At 44.0% G+C, this 17972-nt stretch overlaps 1 protein-coding gene across 1 annotated transcript in view; it reads left to right on the top strand.

Annotated features, from left to right (window-relative positions):
• nrxn2b (neurexin 2b) overlaps window positions 1-17972 on the top strand; it is a 325182-nt gene that overhangs the window by 124745 nt on the left and 182465 nt on the right. The window lies entirely within an intron of this gene.

Raw genomic sequence — 17972 nt, 5'->3', positions numbered from 1 at the left:
AACCACTGAGGGTTGTGAGCGTGACATTCATGTCAAAGCAGATTATTTGTCTCTTTCTGTTGATGATGCAGCATTATAACACAAGAACACAGCAGAAAAACTACCACACATTGTTGGCTCGGTTAACAGTCAGCTTGATGTAGTGGTTGTATGTAGTTTTTAGTTGAGGTTTTTAGAAAAGGGACACACACACACACACACACACACACACACACGCATATATATATATATATATATATATATATATATATATATATATATATATAATGTCTTTATAATACATGTGTTTCAAAATAAATAGTAATTAAAAAGGAGAAAGTTCAGTTTCTTCTCTCCCAGGACACACCAGAGTTTCTCTAAGTTGCTGAATTCAGGGAAACTTTGGGTGAAACAGGTGTCTCTCAGGGTTTTCTCTCTACATCAGTCATCTTATCCTTCTGTTTGTGGCGGGCATTAATGTACCTCGCCGCTAGAGCGATGCAGCCTCTTTTCTCACTTTTATTTCCACTTTTATTCAATGTTGTAAAGTGCTGTGTTTGGTTGCAGTGCTGTCTACCTCTGACTGTGCCGTTGTGTAATCTGTCTTTAGAGCTGAGCAGCAGGGCTGTTTACTTGGGTTTTGTGTTAAGCTAGGTTGATTTCTTTTCGTGCGTGGCTGGCTGGATTCTGTGGATGAAGGCGTCGGTGAACTGAAGCTGGTTATTGTTATCCGTGTTGGTCTGATCAGTCTGTTTCTGGAGCTCTTTTCTGCGTTCACTTTTATGTTTTTCTCATTAAGTGAGAAACCAAAAGTCCCTTGATCTTTTAGCGTATTGTACTCTTTCATTAGTGTAACAACTCTTTCATTAGTGTAACAGCTTATATCAGAGCCATGATGTTATGATGTCATAGTGTGGCTAGCCCCGCCTCCAGCAGAAGAAGGCTCCGCCTCTGATGTAGATCAATGCCCGCCCACTCATTCTACATCACTGCCGGTTTAGTTTTAATCAATGTGGATTAATGGAGTGTGTTATCGTGTGTTTGTCTGTACTTTTACAAAGCTCTGCATACAGGGCATGTAGTGAAGTATAGTTAAGTCATATAGAAGTGGCTGTGCTCTCTCTCCATCTCTCTATTCATGATGGCGGCGGTTTGAGACTGTATTGCTTTCAATCAATCATACTCTGCTTCGAGCCGAATGTGTTGACAGCTGCACTTCTGTTGCCTTTCACTGAAGATATACAAGACAGAGCAATTAAATGACTGGAGACTTTTGACTTTCACACCGTGTTATTGACCACGTTCGGCTAAATATTCTCACACACACACACACACACACATGCACAGCTGATGTTTTATTTGAGTCTTGGCAGATCAGGAGGTGTTTTTGAAGCATTTCTTAAAGACATAATCATATCAGAGTGACGTTTGTTTGCTGTCTCAGGTTCTTTATGTCACAGTATGTTTGAAGACAAGACAAGATTACTTTGGAAATGTACTGGGTTTCAGATTTCAGTGGTGCAGCTCTTTCTAATACGTCATTAACTGTAACACTAACTGATCACGTTTTGATCAGTTACTACGTTTCTCATCGTTAAAGTCTGCATTAAATCCAAATGGACTATACGTGTTTTGTTAGCAAGGAAAAAAAAATCTAAAAATGCTCCTCCTCTTGAAAACGACGGGCCTTCTATGTGACATCATTAACCCCGCCCCTCCGAATGCCTACTTTACTACATCCAATCAGTTGGCAGTAGAAAAAACAAGCCACGCGCCCGTGTTCCTCCTTCAGTGTTCTGTTTCTCTCTGAATACGGAAGAAAAATAAATACTTTAAAAATGTAAACATACTGTAATGATTGGTCGAAGACAGGAGGATCCATTTGCGACAGACTTTAATCGTGGTCAGACAGGCAGAGTTAAACAGGAGCGAACGACAGTATACAGGGGAATCCAAGAGACGTAAACAATGGCAGGCAGAAGGTCGGTAGGCAGGCAGATATCAATCGTAGAAACAAACAGGAACAAGGTCAGCAACAGGTATACAGATACTGGGATAAACGCTCGGAATTGTTGCACAAACAAACAAGACTTCGCACAGAGTGATGGTAGGGCAGATCTTTTAAAGGGTGAAGGGAATGAGGAACACCTGGCAGCGCTAATCAGTCCAAGGCACGGGATTATGGGAAATAGAGTCCTAGAGCGATCAGTACTCAGGTGAGGGCTCCCTCCGGTGGTGGTCGGAGAGAGCCACAGAGGTGCTGTTCGTAACAGAGCCCCCCCCCTGCGAGCGGCTCCGGAAGCGAGGGGTGATTCGACGCCGAGGTCTTCCACGGGGTCTGGGAGCAGGTTTGTCGGGGTGGTCCTGGTGAAAGGTAGCAATGAGTGCGGGATCGAGAATGTCTCAAACAGGTATCCAGGACCTTTCTTCAGGTCCATAGCCCTCCCAGTCGATTAGGTACTGCAGTTCCCTGCCTCGGCGTCGTGAATCCAGGATTTCTCGAACCTGGTAGGCTTCCTCGCCATCGATGATTAGGGGAGGGGCGTCCGCAGCAACCTCATCCTGGTCCCTCTCTCCTCCCGGGCCACCGGCGGGTTTAAGCAGTGAGACATGGAATGTAGAAGCAATACGGTAATTAGCAGGGAGATCTAGACGGTAAGAGACTGGTGAAAGTTGCGCAATGATTTTGAAAGGACCCACGTACCTTGGGCTTAGCTTCTTGCAGGGTAACCGAAGTCGGAGGTCCCGGGTCGATAGCCAGACCCAGTCGCCAGGTGAATATTCCGGCCCCTCTCGGCGATGGCGGTCGGCTTGTTCTTGGAACCTCCTGACTGCTCCTCTGAGATGAACATGAGCAGAATTCCACACTTCCTCACTCCTTTGTAGCCACGAGTTGATTGCGGGTAGCGCTGAGGGTTCTCCAGACCAGGGAAATAATGGAGGTTGAAAGCCCAGGACACATTGGAAGGGAGTCAGCCCGGTAGATTGCTTTCTCAACGAGTTCTGCGCATACTCAGCCCAGACGAGATAGCGGCTCCAATCGTTTTGATTGTCGTGGCAGTAATTCCGCAGAAATTGAGACAGTTCCTGATTCATGCGTTCAGCTTGACCGTTGGATTGGGGGTGATAACCTGACGTTAGACTCACATTAATATTGAGTTGGGAACAGAAGGCTTGCCAGACCCGAGAGGTGAACTGTGGGCCACGGTCTGATACAATGTCCTCTGGTAAGCCGTAAAAACGGAACACTTGCTGTAAAAGCACCTCAGCAGTTTCCCAGGCTGTGGGTAATTTCGGCAGAGGTATGAACCTGCAAGACTTAGAAAACCGGTCAACAACCGTGAGCACCGTGGTGAAGGAATTGGAGACCGGCAGATCTGTCACAAAGTCGATGGCAATGTGAGACCATGGTCTTTCTGGTATGGGTAGCGGTTGTAGGAGTCCTGCTGGGCGTTGATGAGAGGTTTTAGTGATGTTGCATATTTGGCACTGTTGAACGAAATGGATAGTGTCCGAGCGTATGGTTGACCACCAAAAGCGGTTGTTGACTAAGTGAAGGGTGGCTGTGATACCTGGATGACCGGAGCTGGGGCTATCATGAACCCAATGGAGAACTCTTGATCTCAACGCTTGAGGCACATAGGTTCGATTGGGTGGGCATGCTGGGGGAGCTGGTTCAGCAAGTTGTGCCTCAGAGATCTCCGTCATGATGTCCCACTGAACTGGAGCCACAATACGAGCCGACGGTAGAATGGGGTCCTTAGAGAATTCGCAGGGGGTGCTCTCGAACTGCCTGGATAGGGCATCTGCCTTAGTGTTCTTAGAGCCTGGGCGATATGTAACCTTAAAATCAAATCGGGAGAAAAACAGAGACCATCTAGCTTGCTGTGAATTTAGGCGTTTAGCGGACTGGATGTATTCGAGGTTTCTGTGGTCGGTCAGGATAGTGAATGGGAATTTAGCCCCCTCCAGCCAGTGCCGCCGGATTTCATCGCAAGGAGCTCTCTATCTCCCACATCGTAGTTGCGCTCCGCTAAGTTGAGCTTACGAGAATAGTAGGCACAAGGGTAAAGTTTTGCTGGGTGCCCGTGACGTTGTGACAAAATGGCTCCGATGCCTACATTCGATGCATCAACTCCGACTATGAACTCCCGGTTGGGGTCTGGGTGATGGAGTATCGGAGCGGAAGTGAACATATCCTTGAGTAGGTTGAACGCTTGTATGCTGTCGGGTGACCACGATAGGCGATGTAAATTCCCTTTGACTAGTGAAGTGAGAGGGGCTGCTACAAGACTAAAATTGCGGATGAATCTTCGGTAGAAATTGGAGAAGCCCAGAAATCGTTGTAACTCCTTGACTGTAGAGGGGCGTGGCCACTCCACGACTGCTTTGACTTTGTGCTCGTCCATCGTTACCCCCTCCGCACTGATGATGTATCCTAGGTAAGCCACTTGGGTCTTGTGGAACTCGCATTTCTGGAGCTTGGCGTAAAGTTGATTATCTATTAGGCGTTGGAGAACTGACCTGACGTGAGTGACATGGGCATCGAGGTTATCTGAGTAAACAAGGATGTCGTCCATGTAAACGATGAGAAATTGATTTAGCATATCTCTAAACACCTCATTGACAAAGGCCTGGAAGACCGACGGACTGTTTGCAAGTCCGAACGGCATAACGAGGTATTCGTAGTGCCCGGAGGTTGTTGAAAAGGCTGTCTTCCACTCATCTCCTTCTCTGATGCAAATCAAATTATAGGCGTTACAAAGATCTAACTTTGTAAAAAACTTGGCTCTGCGAAGTTGTTCCAGGGAGGCTGGAACTAGTGGCAGCGGATAGCGATATTTAACTGTAACCTCGTACAGACTGCGATAATCAATACAGGGCCGAAGACTACCATCCTTCTTCTTAACGAAGAAAAACCCAGCGGATGCTGTTGAAGTAGATGGGCGGATGAATCCCTTGGCGAGTTCTTCCTCGATGTATGATTTCATTGCCTCTGATTCTGGTTGTGAGAGGGGGAAAACACGGCCTCGTTGAGGAGTGCGTCCAGGCATGAGGTCAATGGCACAATCATACGGACGGTGAGGTGGTAGTTGAGTTGCACCCCTTTCACTGAATGCTAAGGCGAGATCTTGATATTCCCCAGGAAGTTCGGGTGGAGCGGTGACCTTCTCTTCAGAGGGAGATGACTTCTCTTCAGAGGGAGATGACTTGGAAGGAGATTGATGTACGGGATTGTTCAGACAGTGCTTGTGACAGTTTGATGACCAATGTGTTATTTGATGGTCGGCCCAGGATATGGTGGGGTTATGAATCACGAGCCAGGGTAGTCCAAGGACGATGTGATGTTTGGGAGACTGAATTACAAACAGGCGAATAGATTCGGAATGAAGGGGGCTTACTTGCAGTACTAAGGTTTCCGTGACCGATGAGACATTACCAGGTCCAAGAGGGCGTCCATCTAGCGCCGCCACTGCTACGTGAGGTTCACATGGGACAAGAGAGATTCCATTAGACTCAGCAAAAGATTGATCGATAAAATTGCCGGCTGCCCCCGAATCAATGAGGGCAACGGCCGTAATCCATGCCCGTCTCACCTTTAGTTGGACATGGATCTCAAAAGAATCAGGATGAGTGTGATATCTTACCGATGTGGCTTGATGGCGCTGAGGACGTGTGGGGCATGACATTCGGAAGTGCCCGGCCTGACCACAGTAGAGACACAGACGCTCACGCACTCTTCGACCCCGCTCCTTGGAGTCTAAGTGGGCTGAACTGATCTGCATGGGTTCTGGTGCCGTTAATCGAGCAGGGCTTTGAACGGGGAAACTCTCACACTTGTCGTGGCGCGCTCGGAGAATATTATCCAGCTTGATTGCGATCTCCATATACTCCTTAAGCGATCTGCCCTCATCGCGACACGCCAGTTCCTTTTGAAGGTCCGTGTTCAAACCTTTACGATACATTAGTTTGAGGGGTGATTCACCCCAACCTGATTGGGCAGCAAGCGTGCGAAAAGTGAGAGTATAATCCGCTGCAGTGCTGGTACCTTGAGAGAGGGTAAGCAGTTGTTCTCCGGGATCTTTCCCTCCGGCTACATGTTCGAAGACTCCCCTGAATTTTTGCAAAAAATCATTGTAAGAGGGAAAAGACATGCAACGTGCTTCCCAGGTGGCTGTGGCCCATTCGAGCGCTCTCCCGGTGAGCAGAGAACAAATCAAAGCAACCTTGCTATCCTCAGTGGGGTATAAAGTGGGTTGTTGGCTAATAAACAAAGCGCATTGTAACAAAAAACCCTTACATTTTGCGGATGATCCGTCGAACTTGTCGGGCAGACTGAGACGAGGACTGAGGTTAGATTGAGGCGGAGTCACGGTAGGCTGAACGGGTTGAGCGGCTTGAGCGGCGTGTTGGCCTGGAATCCCAGTAGCGAGGGTTAGAGTGTGGATCGATCTCACCAGTTCCTCAGTTAAAGTGGTGAGCTTGTGAAGTTGATGCTGGTGCGTGGCGAGTATGGAGGCTTGGGACGAGACTTCTGACATCAAGTGATACATATCCGCTGGATCCGGTGGTGGCGAAGTCTTCTGTAATGATTGGTCGAAGACAGGAGGATCCATTTGCGACAGACTTTAATCGTGGTCAGACAGGCAGAGTTAAACAGGAGCGAATGACAGTATACAGGGGAATCCAAGAGACGTAAACAATGGCAGGCAGAAGGTCGGTAGGCAGGCAGATATCAATCGTAGAAACAAACAGGAACAAGGTCGGCAACAGGTATACAGATACTGGGATAAACGCTCAGAATTGTTGTACAAACAAACAAGACTTAGCACAGAGTGATGGTAGGGCAGATCTTTTAAAGGGTGAAGGGAATGAGGAACACCTGGCAGCGCTAATCAGTCCAAGGCACGGGATTATGGGAAATAGAGTCCTAGAGCGATCAGTACTCAGGTGAGGGCTCCCTCCGGTGGTGGTCGGAGAGAGCCACAGAGGTGCTGTTCGTAACACATACACATAAACCCAAAGAGGAAATAAAACACCGATCAGATAAACATGTGTCAATCAAACAATATCTGTTTGTGTGTGAAAATTCTTAATCATTTCATAAGTAACTGTAACAGTTGGTTTTCTTCGACTGTGTTTGAACCTGCTAAGAAATAGTTGTGTATCTCAGATGCTTTGGAGCACAGAAGGCACATTATTGTTGAAGTGGCAAAAAAAGGTTGGAGTCAAATGTAAAAAACTGTATTTTTATATAATATTTCTATAGATATTTTTTCAAAGCATGTTAGAATCTAAAACTGCAAAACAAATAATGTTGCCTCGTGTTTCATAAATGGAAAAAAACTACAATGAATATTACCTTCTGATCTTTGCATGATTGCACGTTTATCTTGATTTCATAAAAAAGTTTTTATTACTCAAATGAATGAATAAGATATGCACTGATAAAAGTAGCTTGTCACGATTAGTTGAGGTGAATTAACTTGATCTGTCAGCTGGTGGTTATAATATACTGTAGCTCTGTTGAATCCTCTCTCTCTGTGCTATCAGAAGAATAAATCGTACAAAAAATAAATAAGTTTTCTTTCCGAGCGAGCGTGTAGAAAGACGCCCTGCGGAGGGTCCCGGCGACTCTCAGGTTTGTGGAGGAAAATCCAGTGCGATGAGAAAAGATGGAGGCTTGTTGAGCAAATCCTCACCGCCGCCGTCTCCTCCTCGTGTGGGATTTCACAGGCACTCCAGAGGAATTATGGGAGATGTAGTCCATGGAAGTAAAGCGGCTTATCCGCCATACTCCTGACCAAACGCACTAAGCCTGAGAGATAAAGAGACAGACAGAGAGGCGCAGAGACGCATGCGGATGTTATCTGGAAAAGAGAGGCGTGGGAATACGCTCCTGTCAGAAAGAGAGGGGGATGACGGCTCTTTATCTGGAGTTTGGAGCAGGAGCCGCTCACATTAATCCTGGACTAGCCAGTTCCTCGTCTGAAGCTCCAGAGCCCTACCTGGACAGCATTCACATCCAGTGTTCACAGGCTCTCTCTGACCGCAGATATCATGTGACGTCTGTCCTTCATCGTCTGCCTCTCAACTGTGTCTGATTCACCATATGATTCAGAAACAAGTCGTCATTAAAACAGCCCCTGCGGTGTGTGTGTGTGTGTGTGTGTGTGTGTGTGTGTGTGTGTGTGTGTGTGTTTATGGTTTGTGAACTGATTTGTCCTCACAAATGAGCTAATTCTCATAAAAAGTTTCCTAAATGACATATGTAGTGGTTACAGTAGAAATCTGTGATATGTTTACTTATGTGTGTGTGTGTGTGTGGCCAGTTGCTTTAAGCAGTTTAGCTGGCTAGTAATAGCCTAGTCATGAGTTTCACCAACAGGCAAAGAGCTTAGAAACACACACAATCACTGTGTGTGTGTGTGTGTGTGTGTGTGTGTGTGTGTGTATTCCTGCCAGCTTTGCCTTCAGAAATCCTCCCTCACAGAATCTAATTAAAATAGGAGAGAGTTGCAGTGATATAGGGCGAGGACACACACACACACACACACACACACACACACAGTAAACCTGAGTGGGAAATTCTAACTATGTTGAGCAGATTAAATGTGTCCGCAGTCGCTCTGGGTGTTTAGTGGCTTGTAAACGTGTGTCGAATCGTGAGAGATGAGCTGAACTGCCTGTCATTGTGTCCTAACTTTATTCTCCCTTTTCTCCTTTCTGTGCTCTCATTGGTTAAAGAAGACCCATACATCTGTCAAATCATGCTGGTGTTTTAGTCTAATGATGTCTGTGAGGGTTTGGTTTAGGGGTCAGAGGTCAAGTTAGAACACAGACGATATCTGTATCCTTGACTCACTTATAAAGTCAAACAGACATAACTGTATTGTGTGTGTGTGAGTGTGTGTGTGAGTGTGTGAGAGTGTGTGTGTGAGTGTGTGAGAGTGTGTGTGAGAGTATGTGTGAGTGTGTGTGAGTGTGTGTGTCTCTCTCTCTCTCTGTCTCTCTCTCTCTCGCTCTCTCTCTCTCTCTCTCTCTCTCTGTCTCTGTCTCTCTCTCTCTCTCTCTCTCTCTCTCTCTCTCTCTCTCTCTGTCTCTCTCTCTCTCTCTGTCTCTCTCTCTCTCTCTCTCTCTCTCTCTCTCTGTCTCTCTCTCTCTCTCTCTCTCTCTCTCTCTCTCTCTCTCTCTCTCTCTCTCTCTCTCTCTCTCTCTCTCTCTCTCTCTCTCTCTCTCTCTCTCTCTCTCTCTCTCTCTCTCTCTCTCTCTCTCTCTCTCTCTGTCTCTCTCTCTCTCTCTGTCTCTCTCTCTCTCTCTCTCTCTCTCTCTCTCTCTGTCTCTCTCTCTCTGTCTCTCTCTGTCTCTCTCTCTCTCTCTCTCTCTCTCTCTCTCTCTCTCTCTCTCTCTCTCTCTCTCTCTCTCTCTCTGTCTCTCTCTCTCTCTCTCTCTCTCTCTCTCTCTCTCTCTCTCTCTCTCTCTCTCTCTCTCTCTCTCTCTCTCTCTGTCTCTCTCTCTCTCTGTCTCTCTCTCTCTCTCTGTCTCTCTCTCTCTCTCTCTCTCTCTCTCTCTCTCTCTCTCTCTCTGTCTCTCTCTCTGTCTCTCTCTCTCTCTCTCTCTCTCTCTCTCTCTCTCTCTCTCTCTCTCTCTCTCTCTCTCTCTCTCTCTCTCTCTCTCTCTCTCTCTCTCTCTCTCTCTCTCTCTCTCTCTCTCTCTCTCTCTCTCTCTCTCTCTCTCTCTGTCTCTCTCTCTCTCTCTCTCTCTCTCTCTCTCTCTCTCTCTCTCTCTCTCTGTCTCTCTCTCTCTCTCTCTCTCTCTCTCTCTCTCTCTCTCTCTCTCTCTCTCTCTCTCTCTCTCTCTCTGTCTCTCTCTCTCTCTCTCTCTCTCTCTCTCTCTCTCTGTCTCTCTCTCTCTCTCTCTCTCTCTCTCTCTCTCTCTCTCTCTCTCTCTCTCTGTCTCTCTCTCTCTCTCTCTCTCTCTCTCTCTCTCTCTCTCTCTCTCTCTCTGTCTCTCTCTCTCTCTCTCTCTCTCTCTCTCTCTCTCTCTCTCTCTCTCTCTCTCTCTCTCTCTCTCTCTCTCTCTCTCTCTCTCTCTCTTCTGTCTCTCTCTCTCTCTCTCTCTCTCTCTCTCTCTCTCTCTCTCTCTCTCTCTCTCTCTCTCTCTCTCTCTCTCTCTCTCTCTCTCTCTCTCTCTCTCTCTCTCTCTCTCTCTCTCTCTCTCTCTCTCTCTCTCTCTCTCTCTCTCTCTCTGTCTCTTTCTGTCTCTCTCTCTCTCTCTCTCTCTCTCTCTCTCTCTCTCTCTCTCTCTCTCTCTCTCTCTCTCTCTCTCTCTCTCTCTCTCTCTCTCTCTGTCTCTCTCTCTCTCTCTCTCTCTCTCTCTCTCTCTCTCTCTCTCTCTCTCTGTCTCACTCTCTCTCTCTTAGTGGTTAGTGGTTTGTCTCTTCCTCTAATGTAGAGGACATGTCTTCTCTGTATTAGGGGACTCTGACGGCTCACAGGAATATGTCTTTTCTGGATGGGAGCAGTTCCTCACGGGTTTAAGACCGGTGTAGTATTTGTCAATGTGGTTGTGGAATTTTGATTTGTACCAGATTATTTGTCCTTCCCCGTCGGAGTTGACTTTTGATTTCTGTGTAGTTGGGTGGACAGTGTGTGATGATGACTCCTGTAGAATTATAATATCCAAAGGCTGGATATTCCCCATTGATTTTGACACTGATGAGTTCAGCAGCTGATGGTGAGTGAAGTGGTGCTGGGTGGTGCAGGAGCGGGTGAAGGACCCTTCCAAGTGTTGTTCCTCTTCCTGGCCGGGGGTGTCTTGGATGGTGATGTGGTACACACTGGGGTTTATGCTGCTGGACTTGTGGTCGTTTATAAATATACATTTATAATATAAATATTATAAATATGACGTTCTACTCAAGAGGAAGCAGGTTCTTCACCGAGTGATGTTCTTAGTTTGATGTTAGATGATGTGTTTATCACCATGAAGAATCGTGATTTACATTCGTCTCAGATTCTCTGGTCCGTAGGTAACCACGTCCTCTTTCTATGTCCAATCAGTTCTTACTCAGTAAATGTATGTGTGTTATATCAATCAATCAATCATTTTTATTTATATAGCGCTTTTAACAACACAGGTTGCATCAAAGCACTGTATATTCCTGAATGAGAACAGAAAGTCAGTCTGTATTCTCGGTTGAGTTTCAGCCGGAGACCGCTTTCTTCTTTCCAGTGCTGTATGTATGTCTCCTTCTCTTCATTCATAATTTCTCTGAGTCTTAGTTTTTTCAGGGTTGTTGACATCGAGTGCCTGGTTAGTCAGATCTGACACAAAGATGACTTTTTTAAGCACCCTTTTGTTGTGATTTTAGTCCTTTGAAATGAAGAGAGTCTTCAGGACTAGAGTTTAAGTTAAAACTCTTTTCTTGATGGTTATATTGAGGGGCAGACGGAGTTATCAGCTGTGATTCTGTGCTCTTGAAGGATGTCTTCTAAAGGGTTTGTTCCAGTCTTTATAGCTTTAGTGACTCGCTGGACCCCAGATCTCATTTCCATACAGGACTATAGACAGTGTGACACCATCAAAAACCTTTGTCCAGAATCTAATGGGATGATTATTTAGAGGAATTTAGTTTGTATGGAGTGCAGTGCTCTGTGGGATTCGAGATGAAAACAATTAATTAATATATCTGTTAAATAAAGTCAGACAAGTCAAGTTATTTAAGCACCATTCTGTTGTCCAATTTTTACTGCACATTATACATGTTGTCATATATTTTTCCCCCTAAGCCACAGATTTTATAAAACAATTTATTATGCCAAATGGCATCAAAAGCCTTTTTAAAATCTATGAAGCATGCAAATATTTTCCGCTCTTTCTTTAGGTGTTCGTGTTCATTTCTTACCGTGTGTAGTGTGTGAAGACGGTCGGTGGGACGATGTTTAGGGAGGAAGACGATCTGAGATTTGCTGATGACATTGTGCAGCTTGAAGAAAGATGAAATCTGAGAGTTGATCATAGAGTAAAATACTTTTATTACTGCTCACACACATCCCTCTGTAGTTATTCTCATCTGTTTAGTCTCCACTTTAAAGATAGAAGAGAAGAGTCCTGTGTTCCAGACTTCAGGAAAAACACCTGAACTTAAAATCAAAAAAAGTTTGATTTATGCAGTCTGAAATGGAGGAAAGCGTTTTTTAAGCATCTCATTTTTTATGTTGTCAGGGCCGCAGGATTTCTTACATTTGAGTTCTTGTTGGGTTATTGGATAATCTAGTGAACCTTGTTTTTTTTGATAAAAGATTCAAGAGCATTCAATTTTTGAAGGACTTTGAACTGGTTGGGATTCTTCAGGGGCTCAGTATGATGTATAAAGAGCTTCTTAAAATAATCTTTTCAAGTCGGACCATCTTGTATGGATAGTTCCTTTGGCTTTGAATAGTTTAGACTCTTCCAGGTTCTCCAGAACTGACCTTGATCAATTGTGTTTTCAATTTTCTGAAGTGTGTTGTTATACTAATATAGTTTCTTCTGTCTCGGTGTGGTTTTATATTGTTTTAGAAGTTCTGAGTGCTTTAAGACTAATTCTTATTTCTACATTTACTTAATTCCAGTTATTATCATACGTTGAATTATTAAACGGTGTTATGGAATCAACTATTTTGTGTGACTTCAGTACTTCAGTATATGTGTCCTGATTATTTCTTCTGGACAGGCTACTGAAGAGATCTTGGGGTAAAGGTGTAGGTCAGTGATGTTAAAGTTAATGATGTTAAAGAGTTGAGTTTCCTCCAGGACTCTATGATTTCAGAGTAACTCGCCGGACACTGAGTGGACATGTCTCTGTTAGGATTAGGATGTCAACATTTGTCGTGGGTTTTTAAAAAGTCTGTGTTTGTGCTTTGTAATATCTGAATATTCCAAAAACTAATATTTAATATGATTGGCGATTAAACAATACTGCTGTTTATCTGGAGGCAACAAAAAGTAATTAAGTAAATAAATAAACACATAAAATATATAATTAATAAACAAATAAATTGAAAGATGAAAAATTATAACAAAAAATTAGCAATAGAACAAAAACAACTCTTGATAATTAAAATAATCACATTGATAGTAATCATTGTGTTGTGATCGTTTTGCTGCAGAGGAGTCTCAGCAGTCGTTTTCTTTCTCACACACTGCTCCTGAGGTGAGGAACGTAGCTTGGTTTCTGCTGCGAGTTGAGTCTTACTGTATCTGAGATGTTCCTGGAGTCTTAGGGTGTATTCACACCTGTCTTGTTTGGTTGGATTGAAAGTTCGTTTCCCCCTTTGGGCCGGATCTTTAGGGCAGGTGTGAACACAGCAATCACTCTCTGTCCCATGAATGGAGGACCTTAGCACACGTGTGCTTTTGTTTATAATTTCTGGTTCACTTGCAAAAAAGGCAGTGTGAAAGCAAATAAATGTTGTATTTGGTCCGGACCAAAGCAAGTGAACTAGCAGACTACACCTGTGTCTGTGAAGGTCTGGAGATGGTCTTGAGATGAAGGTCCAGATGGCTTGAACGTTTCTCGTTTCTTTTTACTCCTTCACAGCCGACTGGATATGTTAGAGGACCTGGTTTCCTTCTTTGTGAGATTCATTTTAAAAGCCCATGTTTGACTGAATGTCTCTTTGATGTCGAGGAGCTGTTGGAGTCTCTTGTTTGTGACAGAATGACTAAATCATCAGCAAAGAGGAGACATTTGATTTCAGATTCAGTTAGGGTTGTGCCGGGGCAGTCGAATTGTTTAATTCTTTGTTAAATAGAGTGGGGCTCAACCTGGTTTAACTCTTTGAGAAAAATCCTGTTTGTTTGTTCTCTATTTTTACAGCACATGTATTGTTTGGATACATGGTTCTGATTAAATCAGTTTTCCCTCCAGTCCCATTGAAAGAGTCCTTCATGCCAGATTGAACTAAATGTTTTTTCAAAGTCAATAAAGCAAGCAAAAATGTTTGTGTTGTTTTGGTGTACATACTTATTAACAGTGTTGGGGGTTATAGCTTTATAAGTTGTTCAAATAACTAGTAAAGTAACACATCACTTTTTAATTTACAGAAACTTACCAAAACAGATTTAACATTCATCAAAATGAATTAAAACAGTAAGTTCAAAAAATGATGTGAATCTAAAATAATTAAATATGTTAACACACATGTATCGAATCAGGTTTTATTTCTCAGTGTTTTTGCGGCGGACATACTAATGAGCTAAAAATGACTTTAGATAAACTGCTGAAGAGTGTAAACCTGTACAGACTTGACTTTTCCTTCAGTCTGAGGTGTATTCTTTATATGTTTGATGTGAAAGAGTTTAAAGTCACTTAATGTAACACACTGCTTTCCATAAAAAGTGACTAAGATAATTAGTTTCTGTTTTTAGGGAGGAATGCAGTATTGTAATGCATTAGTTTTAAGTACCTTTCCCCAGCACTGCTCAACAATCAGTTGTTTTAATTTATATATTTATTTTTATTTATCATTTTATTTATTTATTTATGATAGTGAAGAGGGTATGAATGTGGTGTGATGTTTAGTGTTTGAGTCTCTTGTCTTAAACTCGTCCTGTCTTTCATTAGTCCTTGCTTCCAAGGGTCTAGAAAACATCCTGCTCTTCATAATAACTTGGTTATGAAGTCTTTACTTTATCAGTTATGTATCTGATCATTTCATCAATGTCTGTCTGTTAAATCATTTACTGTGTTTAGAAAATAAACATCTTCTCTCTCTCTCTCTCTCTCTCTCTCTCTCTCTCTCTCTCTCTCTCTCTCTCTCTCTCTCTCTCTCTCTCTCTCTCTCTCTCTCTCTCTCTCTCTCTCTCTCTCTCTCTCTCTCTCTCTCTCTCTCTCTCTCTCTCTCTCTCTCTCTCTCTCTCTCTCTCTCTCTCTCTCTCTCTCTCTCTCTCTCTCTCTCTCTCTCTGTCTCTCTCTCTCTCTCTCTCTCTCTCTCTCTCTCTCTCTCTCTCTCTCTCTCTCTCTCTCTCTCTCTCTCTCTCTCTCTGTCTCTCTCTCTCTCTCTCTCTCTCTCTCTCTCTCTCTCTCTCTCTCTCTGTCTCTCTCTCTCTCTCTCTCTCTCTCTCTCTCTCTCTCTCTCTCTCTCTCTCTCTCTCTCTCTCTCTCTCTCTCTCTCTCTGTCTCTCTCTCTCTCTCTCTCTCTCTCTCTCTCTCTCTCTCTCTCTCTCTCTCTCTCTCTCTCTCTCTCTCTCTCTGTCTCTCTCTGTCTCTCTCTCTCTCTCTCTCTCTCTCTCTCTCTCTCTCTCTCTCTCTCTCTCTCTCTCTCTCTCTCTCTCTCTCTCTCTCTCTCTGTCTCTCTCTCTCTCTCTCTCTCTCTCTCTCTCTCTCTCTCTCTCTCTCTCTCTCTCTCTCTCTCTCTCTCTCTCTCTCTCTCTCTCTCTCTCTCTCTCTCTCTCTCTCTCTCTCTCTCTCTCTCTCTCTCTCTCTCTCTCTCTCTCTCTCTCTCTCTCTCTCTCTCTCTCTCTCTCTCTCTCTCTCTCTCTCTCTCTCTCTCTCTCTCTCTCTCTCTCTCTCTCTCTCTCTCTCTCTCTCTCTCTCTCTCTCTCTCTCTCTCTCTCTCTCTCTCTCTCTCTCTCTCTCTCTCTCTCTCTCTCTCTCTCTCAGTCTCTCTCTGTCTATCTCTCGCTCTCTCTCTCTCTCTCTCTCTCTCTCTCTCTCTCTCTCTCTCTCTCTCTCTCTCTCTCTCTCTCGCTCTCTCTCTCTCTCTCTCTCTCTCTCTCTCTCTCTCTCTCTCTTCATATGCAATAGCAATAGAGCAAACACTGCTGATGTGTGTGTGTGTGTGTGTCTGTGCAGTGCTGTGTTGTGTGTGTGTGTGTTAAACAGCGTCTACATTCACACACACAGCTGCAATCAGACAGACAGACAGAGAGGCAGAATAGAGGATTCTGGGAAGGCTGAATGTGTGAGATGGAGAGCACACGAGGGGAAAATGACAGAGAACTCGTGAAAATTGCCTCTCGGCTCAGGAACGCAATTCCTCAAAGAAAAATGGAGGCTCTTTGTACACTGGAGTCCTCTGTACACACACACACACACACACAACACTACACACACACACACACACACACACACACACACAACACTACATACACACACACACACACACACACACACACACACACACACACACACACACACAACACTACACTACGCAATTTACATACACACAAAATTCATAGTATGTTGAAATGTTGTTCTGTGAAGTCAGATGAGAGTTTGTTCTTAAAGTCACACAGTTTTCTTTACAGCGTCCATAATATTTAAGGTCTAAGTCTATGTTCTGTTTTATTTTAGTCAAGATTGTAGATTTCTTTATTGGACACAGAGCGAGTGAAACTAAAACTGAAACAAAAATACAGACTCACAGTATATTTGCATGTTCATGATTTAATAAATATGAAGAGTTAAATGAATGAGGCACATGTATGATGAAAAAATCTGAAATTAGGCAATAAAAAGCATAAATGAATTGAAATAAAAAAGAGCAGAGGCTGATTTATTAATTCTGCCAGTGGATGTTTTTTGTGTGTGTGTGTGTGTGTGTGTGTGTCGTCTCTCGGTGGAATGAGAATGGCGTCCCTGATTGCGGTGCAGAAACGAGCGTGTGGTGTAACGAGATTCCTGCCGGAGATAATGAGCTCCAGCGGCGCTCTCCATCCTCACGCTGTCTGCAGAGTCACTATTAAAATCCCCCTCGCTCACCTCACAGCTGCTCTAATGCACACGCTATCCACCGACGGCCGTACGTGACAGCCACTCGTCTGGAGGTCAAAGGTCACGCCGGTCACGCAGAGCGCGCTGTGTGTGTGTGTGCTGTGTTTCTGTTTGTCCTGGAGTTGTTGATCGATTCCAATCCAATACGAGGAATAATGCCAATTAATCATGTTGCCATGGCAGCAGTTGCCGAGGGGTTTCCTCGAGAACAGAAAGAGAGGAAGAAGAAATACACACAGGAGGAACTGAATGCAGCTGCACTGAAGTGTGTAGTGTGTAGTGAACACTAGGCAGTGTAGTGTGTAGTATGTGTTCGTTCACTGAATAATCAGCTCCTCTTGAAGCTTCAGATGATCGTTAATGTTGTTGCTGTTTATCTGATAAATGTCTGGTTTTACTTCATTTCAGTGTAAGTTTGGAGTAACGGCTGTGACAGATTCTTCTTTGGTGTTTGTTTGAGCATTAGAGGCTCGTGAATGACGAAGGTAAAATGACATTAAACAGCTGTATTTCTGTGGCGTAGTGGAGTGTGTGTGTGTGTGTGTGTGTGTTCAGAATCACTCATGTGAACAGAGCGCTGAAATGATGAAGTTAATCAGCGCTTCCAGTTGTTTTCAGTTAGACGTCATTTGGAGAGCTTTACTGTGAGTCTGAGCGACAGAAACTCAGTGAAACACAGTGTGTGCGTGCGTGCGTGCGTGTGTGTGTGTGTGTGTGTGTGTGTGTGTGCGTGTGGATACTGAGATAAAGCTGTATACACAGGACCGGATCAGATCACAGTTAGTATGTTTCTCAAGCTGGTTTCATTAGGACTGTTACAGCAGCTTGAGGATAGCTTGACCCTAAAAGCTTCTTCTAAAGACATCCTGTTAGAGTTTAATATTCATTTATTGATTTGTTTATTTTGTGACAATGATTTACTAGGGTTAATGTGACACTATTTTTAGATATGTCTGTATAAACAAAATGAAACTAATGCAGTCTTAACTAACTCTTTTCTGTCAGTTAATGTTTATTCTGTTTAAGGTGTTTGTAGTTTAGTGTTAGATTTCAGTATTTCTAACTAGATGGAAATAAAAAAAAGTCTACAGACTGCAGCGTCAGCGGATGAAGGAAAGAGATCTAGTGTGTTCCTTTACCTTCACAGGAATGAGTCTGAGGCTCTCACAGGAATGAGTCTGGCCATGTGAAGTGATCTTGTGCGATTAAGAATAAAACTCAGTGAGAAGAT

The sequence above is a fragment of the Puntigrus tetrazona genome, chromosome 7, assembly GCF_018831695.1.
Source record: "Puntigrus tetrazona isolate hp1 chromosome 7, ASM1883169v1, whole genome shotgun sequence".
Lineage (NCBI taxonomy): Eukaryota > Metazoa > Chordata > Actinopteri > Cypriniformes > Cyprinidae > Puntigrus > Puntigrus tetrazona.
This window is presented reverse-complemented; position numbering and strand designations above follow the sequence as displayed.